The sequence below is a fragment of the Lepisosteus oculatus genome, chromosome 14 (genome assembly GCF_040954835.1).
Source record: "Lepisosteus oculatus isolate fLepOcu1 chromosome 14, fLepOcu1.hap2, whole genome shotgun sequence".
In the NCBI taxonomy this organism is placed as follows: domain Eukaryota; kingdom Metazoa; phylum Chordata; class Actinopteri; order Semionotiformes; family Lepisosteidae; genus Lepisosteus; species Lepisosteus oculatus.
In genome coordinates this window covers 27,041,484-27,052,109 of record NC_090709.1, presented here as the reverse complement: position 1 = coordinate 27,052,109, position 10,626 = coordinate 27,041,484, and the positions used below count along the sequence as shown (strand labels likewise).

Here is a 10,626-nt window from a genome sequence, read left to right as displayed (position 1 = left end):
GATTAAGTGTTTGGTACTAGTTGCGCCACAGAAAATTGAAATCTCTTATTTATATTAAATACTGTGGCTCCTGTCCTTTTCTTCTCGTCAGAGAAGAGGTCGGTCTGGTCTCCAGTTTACCAACGATAAGCTCAGGTAGTGCTCCTTTGTAAAGCAGTGTTGGTTCACATTGCTTATGTGGGGCAACACATCAACTCGATGACCGCTCGCTGTACACGCATGCCCCCCCTTCACTGAAATAACATAGACGAAGGAAGCTCTCTTGTCTTGGGCTGCTGTCACCCGGATTCAAAGCGCGGGTATTGCGGTCACAGCACAAAGTACTGACCACTATACCATCGCGGCGAGCTGGGACAGACTATCCTTAATTTTATTCAAACTCACAGTGCCTTTAATCTGAAGGATTCATATACCGTGCTCATGAGAAAGTCACAAACCTGTCATCTACACACTGTTCCCAGATACAGTACTTATAATGAAGTATATATTTTATTTCTTTCTACTCGTTGATAAGAAAAAAGTGAAATTATGTAATTAGGGATATGTCTTTTTTTCATGGGGAAAACTAGCCCGAGCAAATGTAAAGTTTAGAGTAGCGCTCAATAAAAATGATCAGAACCCAAAAGCGCTTCTTATGCGGATCAGTATATTCCGATACCACTGGTTCTGCAGAAGAAATAAGAAAAGCCAAACTCAAAGCACTGCGGTGCCATTACGGGTACTCTGTCTGCTGCTGCTTTAAGATCTACTCACACCGTGTTGCCATTAAGGCTACCTAGTTAAAAAAAAAACTTATCGTCACCTTTTTGAACGTGATTATTAGACACCCGTTAAATCTCCACCGAGGTTTCTTGAGAGATCGTTAAGCGAGCGAGTAATAAAAAAACTACTTTGCTTCCAACCTCTGCTGTCACTGTAAACTCGGACGTGATGTTCTGCAGATGTGCAGTGTGCCTTTCCTCTTGTCGTATTCAAGAGTACTCACTGTGTGAGCTCCTCGCTGCGTGTTCTGTACTCTACTGTGATTTAATTTAGATGATTAAGTGGAGTAGAGTGACAAGATCTACTTGAACATTTTCGGTTTGTGAAATGAAACACTAAATACACTACTGTAAATACAAGTAATGGACATTTAAAATAACCACAGTACAGCTAGAAGAGTGAAAGATAAAAGACTACTTAGAATGACATTCACAATAGACTTAAGAACGGCGCAGCCGCCCGAACAGGGACTTGAACCCTGGGCCCTCAGATTAAAAGTCTGATGCTCTACCGACAGAGCTATCCGGGCTCTGAAAAGAACCGACACTGTCGGGATCCTGGCAAGTCACGTGTCTCTTGTGCCGAAGAGCAGTCATACCTGACCCGTCTGGAATGACCACTGACAGACTTTATCATGAAGCGACGGCACCACGCCCAGTAGAATGAGTGAGAAATACAGCATGACATGGGTAGTTAAGCGGCTCCTACAATCCATCTTTCCTCACATTACTGATTTTTTTCAATAGCATTTTGACCTTTTTTCACATTCAGATTTTTTTCACATTTAATAAAATCTTTTAATCAACAACATTAAAAAGAAAACAAATGGAACATTTTTTTGGAACAATTATTAAAAAAAAACTTTCAATGCCTTGGTTGTATACGTGTGCACACCCTTTATAAAGGGAGTTGCAACAGTGCTGAAATTTAAAGAGCATTTCTGTAGAGAAAACAGCATTTTTTCTGCCTTGATGTTAAGCTTAGGGAGCCTGTCTTTTAGAAATTCTATTTCTTAACACCTTGCACAGCCTCCCGACAGACTAACGAATATTTTTTGTAGAAATTGGCTCACACACCGGAAGACACTAACGTTTATTTACATTAGAGTATGTAAAACTCAGGCTTTAACAGATGTTCATGATGTTTCACACGGGGTGTTACCTGTTGTAGTGTTTCAAAAGATGTGTTAGCGGACCACAAATTATCTTGAAAAGATTTGTGTTTGTACTGGCGGATTCAAACCCGACTCAATTATTTGGAAGGCGCCTGTACCACCAACGCACTTCCGAGAAGCACCTGCAAATTATCACAATCCTCTCTCTCACCAACAAAGTTATAGAGACACAGACGTCCAATGAAAACTAATTTTATTCACTCAAGGCTCCACTTTTTGTTGTGATGTCATTTTAATTGATATTAGCTTTGATAAGGTGTCGTTTTTGCCTCTTAAAGTCTGCTCCTTTCTTCCTGGTATAGAAATAACATGTTCCATCTTTGTTTAAAAACACCACTAAAAGTAAATTATTCAGCTCTAACGCCTGTGTGCATTGACAAGACATCTCAAAAGGACTTATCAAATAAGAACACGATCCTGCCTGTTACCATTCCTGTGGTTGGGGCGTTGTTTCACCCTTTTATGTTCTTCTACAATATTTGCAGACAGGGCTTTATCACTCGAGTTGTACAGAACAAGTGTGCATCGGCCCATGAAAATAATCAGTAGTGCTATTTTTCTATGCATAGTTTAATCAAGAGCACTTAAAAGATGCAAAAAGCTTTCAAATAAAACAGAATTGAAAGACAGTCGAGTAAGGAGGTAGAAAAAAGCACTCCCGCGTCTGGGAATTAACCACCGTCGCACGTGTGACTGGATACAAAAATAATAGATTAATTTGTGCCCAGTCTCTTGAAGCTTCAATGCGATTATTTTTCCTTCCTTATTTCTTCATTCCCATGCATTTACTCTGTAGTAGAGGAAACGCGAAAGTGGGAAACTGCAGGCATTCCTCGTGAGTGGTGGATTGTGATCAGTGAGCATCTGGACAAGTCTGTTCCATTACCTTTTCCATCGGGGATGTAGCTCAGTGGTAGAGCGCATGCTTCGCATGTATGAGGTCCCGGGTTCAATCCCTGGCATCTCCAGGTGCTTTATATTACAGTACTCACATCGCAATCTTCTGTTGAGTGAGAACTCTTTGCTTGTGTTCAGAGAGAGCCAGGTTTACACAATTAAATGCAGGCACACTCGACGTGCTGCAGAGTTGCGCTGCTGTTTTAAATGTACCTCATTTAGTTCTGTTAAATCCTAAATTATTTGAACTAATAATTTAGTTCAAATTCAGGAAATCCTGAGATTGCGTCACACTTGTCATGGCTGTTGCAGAAAACACCTGTTGAATCTCGCCCAGGATTTCATGAGAGATCATTCAGCAAGTGAATCCTCCTTCTAAACTCCGCACTAAACTGAAAGCTTCACGAACTCCTCACTGCGTGTCCTGTACTGTTACAAGTGCTTTCGTGTAGATGTGAAACACTGCCATAAACACACTTTGAACTTTTTCCGCTTGTTAAGGAAAATGCAAAACAGCATGACAAGTATTGAACGTATAAAATATCCATGGCACAACTCGAGAAAGTACTGAAGGATTACACATCGACTTTTGATGATTACAAGAGATCCAAGAAACACAATCGTCCGCAGCTGGGTTTGGATCCTGAACTCTAGAGTTAAAAGAACATAAGCGACGGATATGACCTATAAACTCTCTGAATTGTCTTATAGTTTATGAAATAAAACAATTTCTTAATAAATTCTAACTGTTGATAGACGATTTATTGAATTTTAACAAAATCACAATTACAAACTTTTTCGGTTAAACTGTTATTCACATACTCTAACGTAAATAAACGTTAGTGTCTTCCGGTGTGTGAGCCAATTTCTCCAACAAATATTTGTTAGTCTGTCGGGAGGCTGTGCAAGGTGTCAAGAAATAGAATTTCGAAAAGACAGGCTCCCTAAGCTTAACATCAAGGCTGTTTTCTCTACAGAAATGCTCTTTAAATTTCAGCACTGTTGCAACTCCCTTTATAAAGGGTGTGCACACGTATACAACCAAGGCATTGAAATAGTTTTTTAATTATGGTTCCAAAAAACGTTCCATTTGTTTTCTTTTTAATGTTGTTGATTAAAAGATTTTATTAAATGAGAAAAAAATCTGAATGTGAAAAAAGGTCCAAATGCTATTGAAAAAAATCAGTAATGTGAGGAAAGATGGATTGTGGGAGCCCCTTAACTACCCATGTCATGCTGTATTTCTCACTCATTCTACTGGTAGTGGTGCCGTCGCTTCATGATAAAGTCTGTCAGTGGTCATTCCAGACGGGTCAGGTATGACTGCTCTTCGGAACAAGAGACATGTGACTTGCGAGGATCCCGACAGTGTCGATTTTCTTTCAGAGCCCGGATAGCTCAGTCGGTAGAGCATCAGACTTTTAATCTGAGGGCCCAGGGTTCAAGTCCCTGTTCGGGCGGATGTGCTGTTCTTAAGTCTATTGTGAATGTCATTCTAAATAGTCTTTAATCTTTCACTGTTCTAGCTGTACTGTGGTTATTTTAAATGTCCATTACTTGTATTTACAGTAGTGTATTTAGTGTTTCATTTCACAAACTGAAAGTGTTCAAGTAGATCTTGTCACTCTACTCCACGTAATCATCTAAATTAAATCACAGTAGAGTACAGAACACGCAGTGAGGAGCTCACACAGTGAGTACTCTTGAATACGACAAGAGGAAAGGCACACTGCACATCTGCAGAACATCACGTCCGAGTTTACAGTGACAGCAGAGGTTGGAAGCGACGTAGTTTTTTAATACTCGCTCGCTGAAAATCTCTCAAGAAACCTCGGTTGAGATTTAACGGGTGTCTAATAATCACGTTCAAAAAGGTGACGATAAGTTTTTTTTTAACTAGGTAGCCTTAATGGCAACACGGTGTGAGTAGATCTTAAAGCAGCAGCAGACAGAGTACCCGTAATGGCAACACAGTGCTTTGAGTTCGGCTTTTCTTATTTCTTTTGCAGAACCAGTGGAATCGGAATATACTGATCCGCATAAGAAGCGCTTTCGGTTTCTGATCATTTTTATTGAGCGCTGCTCTAAGTACCACAGGCAAGATGACACACTACGATGTCAGTGTTGAGTAGTGTGGTTTAAAAGCTTCTTCACGAACCAGGAAGGAGTAGAAACCTAAAGTTTTCTGATTCGTAATCAGACACGTTATCCATTGTGCCATTGGCGTTTGTATTGCATTCAAAGCCGTTACTATTCATGTGTTTTGTACGTGTGTCTAGTTACAACGTCTTTCATTATGGCTGGTTTAAAATAATGTATCTTTAAAACAGAAAGGGTTTACGAGTCTCCCTGAAATTCAAACACAAAGAATAAAAGATATCGCGTTTAAAAAGAATACAGAGATGCCGGCGATAGAAAACGGAGCGTCTTAAGTGCGCGCTGTCACTGAACTAAATTCCTGATCGGTAAGTTTGTCGGCGGCTTTTTAATTGTGTTAGAAAGAGCAAACACCACAGTGTACATTTTAAAGGTCTAAGCAAAACAATCAGACATGAGGATTATTCAGAACAGGAGCCTCTACTTCTTTGTATACTGAGCTTTCGGGTGAACGTCAAAATGAAAGACAAATTCGCAATTTTCACTTTTTGATTAAGGAACAAGAAAACACCATCCTTCAAACTGGATTCAGGCCAGGGAAATAAGAAATACTCGCTGTTTTTTTCTACAGTCTTAAGAGCTAGCAACTGAGCTATCGAGAGGTCGGAAAATAAACGTTTTGTCACACGCGTAGCCCAATGTAGTGTAGTGTTCCTCTTTATTTAAATCCCAGTTCGACATCAAAATACTCACTCCCATAGTCTCGTTTAGTAGAAGAAATGGACCAGGCTTCTACTCTATACACGTCCAGAGTTCTCATAAAACATTTGAAGGATGTCATTGCAGGCGGAAATTGACTCTTTTTCTAGTGGGATCAGGATCACATAAAACCTTTCGTTTGGATTGAGAAGAGGATCATGGTGACACTCAAAACATACTAACCTTTGCTTCTTTCGAGGACGAATGGATTATTGAGCTGCGAACATCGGTTCAAATCAAATCTCTCCATGTTACGGATTTTGGTTTTCTTTTTATCGAAATTGTATTAAAATTCGAGATTCTTTCACAGTTGTATAATACTTTCCCCTGCATCCTCAGATAAAAATTCTAAATACCACAAAGTTACAATATACGGAATAGCATTTATTTTTACATGTTTTTTAAAATTTGCATTTATTTAGAGCTACATTTAGTGCTAGGTAAAGATAACATTGCTAATATTGATGGGATATAAATGTACGATGAATTTATGAGCTAAAAGTTGTACGCAGGTGCCTTTTGCGTACTTTAATCAAAGACAATAAATAACTTTCACTCAGACGTTGATCAGAAGCTCAATAAACGATGAAGCAGAGGCTCCTGTTCCGAATTCCTCCTCACGTCTGATGGTCGTGTTCTGATCAAGATCAATCTAAATTGGTACAAGGGATTTTAACAAATCTGGTCTTTCTGGTCTTTCAGGGACTGCTCTGTCTGCTTTGTAATTCAAAAATAGATACAAATGTCAAGTTTTTTGTAGATAAAGTGTTGTCTGTTTTCAAAAGTTAGGTACTTAATTGACTTTATGATTTGGTTTTGATTTTGAATCATTATATTATTAAGTTTGTGCTTTCTCTGTTTTATCGTATTGTAAACTTATTTTTTAAACAAATGCTTACAAAGGCAAACAGGGCACACAGTACAAGCTACTGTGCACTTTTGGGAGTATACCAGGTTCGATATAAAATCGCAAAAATGTAAAAGGAGAAAATACCCCCAGACTGCGTGTAAAGTCCACCTTGAGGTATGCTTTCAAAATAGCTGCACCAGGCACTTGGACACAGATAAACACAGGGATTTAAAATTCAGGAATATGAATGGTCAATTGCTTACAGTTGGGTTTTTTACGTTTCGTATTTAGCTATTTGTGTATAAATCTTTTAACAATTCATTAAAATGCTAACAATATGTAAAATAAAAACAACAGCACCGTTAAATGCAGGGGAGACGGGTAGTTTTTTTTTACAGATTCCAATCTCTAATGCTGTGTTTGAGAGCTGTGTGTGAGAGCTTACTGTCCATACAGTGCCTTGCGAAAGTATTCGGCCCCCTTGAACTTTTCAACCTTTTGCCACATTTCAGGCTTCAAACATAAAGATATAAATTTTTTATTTTATGTGAAGAATCACCAACAAGTGGGACACAATTGTGATGTGGAACGAAATCTATTGGATTTTTGAAACTTTTTTAACTAATAAAAAAATGAAAAGTGGGGCGTGCAAAATTATTCGGCCCCTTTACTTTCAGTGCAGCAAACTCACTCCAGAAGTTCAGCGAGGATCTCTGAATGATCCAATGTTGTCCTAAATGACTGATGGTGATAAATAGAATCCACCTGTGTGTAATCAAGTCTCTGTATAAATGCACCTGCTCTGTGATAGTCTCAAGGTTCTGTTGAAAGCGCAGAGAGCATCATGAAGACCAAGGAACACACCAGGCAGGTCCGTAATACTGTTGTGGAGAAGTTTAAAGCCGGATTTGGATACAAAGAGATTTCCCAAGCTTCAAACATCCCAAGGAGCACTGTGCAAGCGATCATCTTGAAATGGAAGGAGTATCAGACCACTGCAAATCTACCAAGACCTGGCCGTCCCTCTAAACTTTCAGCTCAGACAAGGAGAAGACTGATCAGAGATGCAGCCAAGAGGCCCATGATCACTCTGGATGAACTGCAGAGAACTACAGCTGAGGTGGGAGAGTCTGTCCATAGGACAACAATCAGTCTTACACTGCACAAATCTGGCCTTTATGGAAGAGTGGCAAGAAGAAAGCCATTTCTCAAAGATATCCATAAAAAGTCTCGTCTAAAGTTTGCCACAAGCCACCTGGGAGACACCCCAAACATGTGGAAGAAGGTGCTCTGGTCAGATGAAACCAAAATCGAACTTTTTGCCCACAATGCAAAACGATATGTTTGGCGTAAAAGCAACACAGCTCATCACCCTCAACACACCATCCCCACTGTCAAACATGGTGGTGGCAGCATCATGGTTTGGGCCTGCTTTTCTTCAGCAGGGACAGGGAAGATGGTTAAAATTGAGGGGAAGATGGATGCAGCCAAATACAGGACCATTCTGGATGAAAACCTGTTGGAGTCTGCAAAAGACCTGAAACTGGGAGGGAGATTTATCTTCCAACAAGACAATGATCCCAAACATACAGCAAAATCTACAAAGGAATGGTTCACAAATAAACGTATCCAGGTGTTTGAATGGCCAAGTCAAAGTCCAGACCTGAATCCAATCGAGAATCTGTGGAAAGAGCTGAAAACTGCTGTTCACAAACGCTCTCCATCCAACCTCACTGAGCTCGAGCTGTTTTGCAAGGAAGAATGGGCAAGAATTTCAGTCTCTCGATGTGCAAAACTGATAGAGACATACCCCAAGCGACTTGCAGCTGTAATCGCAGCAAAAGGTGGCTCTACAAAGTATTAACGCAAGGGGGCCGAATAATTTTGCACGCCCCACTTTTCATTTTTTTATTAGTTAAAAAAGTTTCAAAAATCCAATAGATTTCGTTCCACTTCACAATTGTGTCCAACTTGTTGGTGATTCTTCACATAAAATAAAAAATTTATATCTTTATGTTTGAAGCCTGAAATGTGGCAAAAGGTTGAAAAGTTCAAGGGGGCCGAATACTTTCGCAAGGCACTGTAACTTTCCTTTTCTCACATTTTCTGACAACTATTCCAAAGGGGCACCTGTCACGGACGTCCAAAGGGACTAACCATGGGGAGTAGGAGAGCGGAAAAAGACCCATATGCGTAGAGGCGAGACTGGAAAAAGGCTCATTAGTGCAAAGAGTTCAGGAATGCCGTAAAGAAACCTGTGCCCTCAGGGAGCGGACGTGGGGCGCCCTGGTGCTAGGCGGGTCTCAGGACATCCGAACGTCAATGCTGAGCGAGGACAGAGTGCAAGACCCGGAAATATATAGCCCAAGGGAAAGAGAGGGACAGGAAGGACAGCAGGCTGGAAACTAGGGACAGGACAGAGAAGGAGCGCCCTCTGGCTGCAGAGGGCGTGACAGTACCCCCCCCCCCTTTCATGTCAGGCATCCTGTCAAGATGTGAGTCGCTCTTGAATCAGAGCGGGGTGACACGGGCTTCTGTTCTGATATGGTTGTACGAGAAGCAGGAGGAATCGCTTCACTCGTATGGAGCATGAGCTGAATCAGGAGTGAGACATTTCGTGTGCTTGTGCATATGTCAACGCCTGATCTACATCGTAAAACTAAAACTAAATTAAAAACTAACATTAAGTTGTCAGAGACATTCATTTATATACAAACAAGAGACAGACTAAGTAATAATTCTTCATTAACTTGTCCTACACTGATCAGACTATTTGAAATGGTCTGATTCAGCCTGTGCAGTTCGTGCTAATTAGAACAACGCCAGTACTGAACCCTCATCACCGAACTGACTACTTAGCACAAGTTCAGCTGCTCGCCAGCTTTGTTACGCACAGTTTTGCATTGCTATTGAGCTCAGAGCAGGAGCTGATCTTCAGACAGTACCGTGTTAAGTAGTCTGCAGCTTCGTGCAAAACAGTTCGACAGTTCATTGCAATTTACCCAATGTGTTTTCTATAGCTTTCAGCTGCAGTTAATTTACATAAAGAAAATCTACTACTGGTTTAAAAGCAACATGAGTCAGACAGGAGTCAAACCTACAATCTTCTGATCCAAAGTCAGATGCATTATACATTACACCACTGGCCCTAACCTTATGGTGCTCAACAGCACCATAGTGACCTCAGTGCCACTACTAGTAATGCATCACCCCCATCCAAAATTTCTAAGTAAAAAACTATACTAAGTAAGACAACTATACTTGTCTGTTTAAAAATATGATATCTTTAAAAAAGACAAAGGGTTTGTGTGTCACGGAAAAGTTTTGATTCATTTCGAATGCAAAGTAAAACCATTTTCTTCCAAGAAATCATAAATTTGTCTCATCCTCCATACTATAATCCTCTCTTGTAGTAGTAAAGCATTTTGAATTCAACCGAACAATATATTAAAGGAACAAGTAATAGGTTTATTTCATGCTGAAAAGAGAAGAGAGAAAACACAATGTTTCAGCTATGAAAACTTCTTCAGGTTTGTTTTCTCTCTTCTCTTTTCAGCATGGATTAAACCTACAATATTTCTTGTTTCTTTGCAGATATGCATGCTGAAGTAGCTATCCACCTGAATATATTAAACGTTTCATCTATACGATTAACATAATGTTCTCCTGAATAACTACTCAAAAGAAGCCACAGCTCAGGTGTTAGAGAGATTTGAAATCAGATCGATGGATTTAGAGTCCAGAATGCGAACCGACAGCTGACACAGGTCTTTTACAGAACCGTTTTGATTTTTTCTACTTTGTCCCCGTGACATCATTGTCCTGCTCACAGCCGAGCCCGACACACGGTACCATCTGGTTTCTGTCGCTGGGCGCTCACCCTGTGGTCCATGTGGGTCCTAATGCCCCAGTATAATGACGGGGACACTAAACTGTAAACAGGTGCCGTCCGTCGGCTGAGAAGTAAAACTGAGGTCCTGACTCTCTCTGGCCTTTAAAAATCCCAGGTCGTCTCTTGAAAGAGTAGGGGTGTAACCCCAGCATCCTGGCCCAATTTTCCAATGGTCCTTACCAGTAATGGCCTCCT

At 40.4% G+C, this 10,626-nt stretch overlaps 3 non-coding genes across 3 annotated transcripts; 2 read left to right on the top strand and 1 right to left on the bottom strand.

Moving 5' to 3' along the window:
* Positions 1 to 1,218: 1,218 nt before the first annotated feature.
* Positions 1,219 to 1,291, bottom strand: trnak-uuu (transfer RNA lysine (anticodon UUU)). Its single transcript has one exon. It is a non-coding gene; the product is annotated as a tRNA-Lys (tRNA).
* Positions 1,292 to 2,832: 1,541 nt separating this feature from the next.
* On the top strand, positions 2,833 to 2,904 carry trnaa-cgc (transfer RNA alanine (anticodon CGC)). The gene has a single exon. It is a non-coding gene; the product is annotated as a tRNA-Ala (tRNA).
* Positions 2,905 to 4,220: 1,316 nt separating this feature from the next.
* trnak-uuu (transfer RNA lysine (anticodon UUU)) lies at positions 4,221 to 4,293 on the top strand. The gene has a single exon. It is a non-coding gene; the product is annotated as a tRNA-Lys (tRNA).
* Positions 4,294 to 10,626: the final 6,333 nt, after the last annotated feature.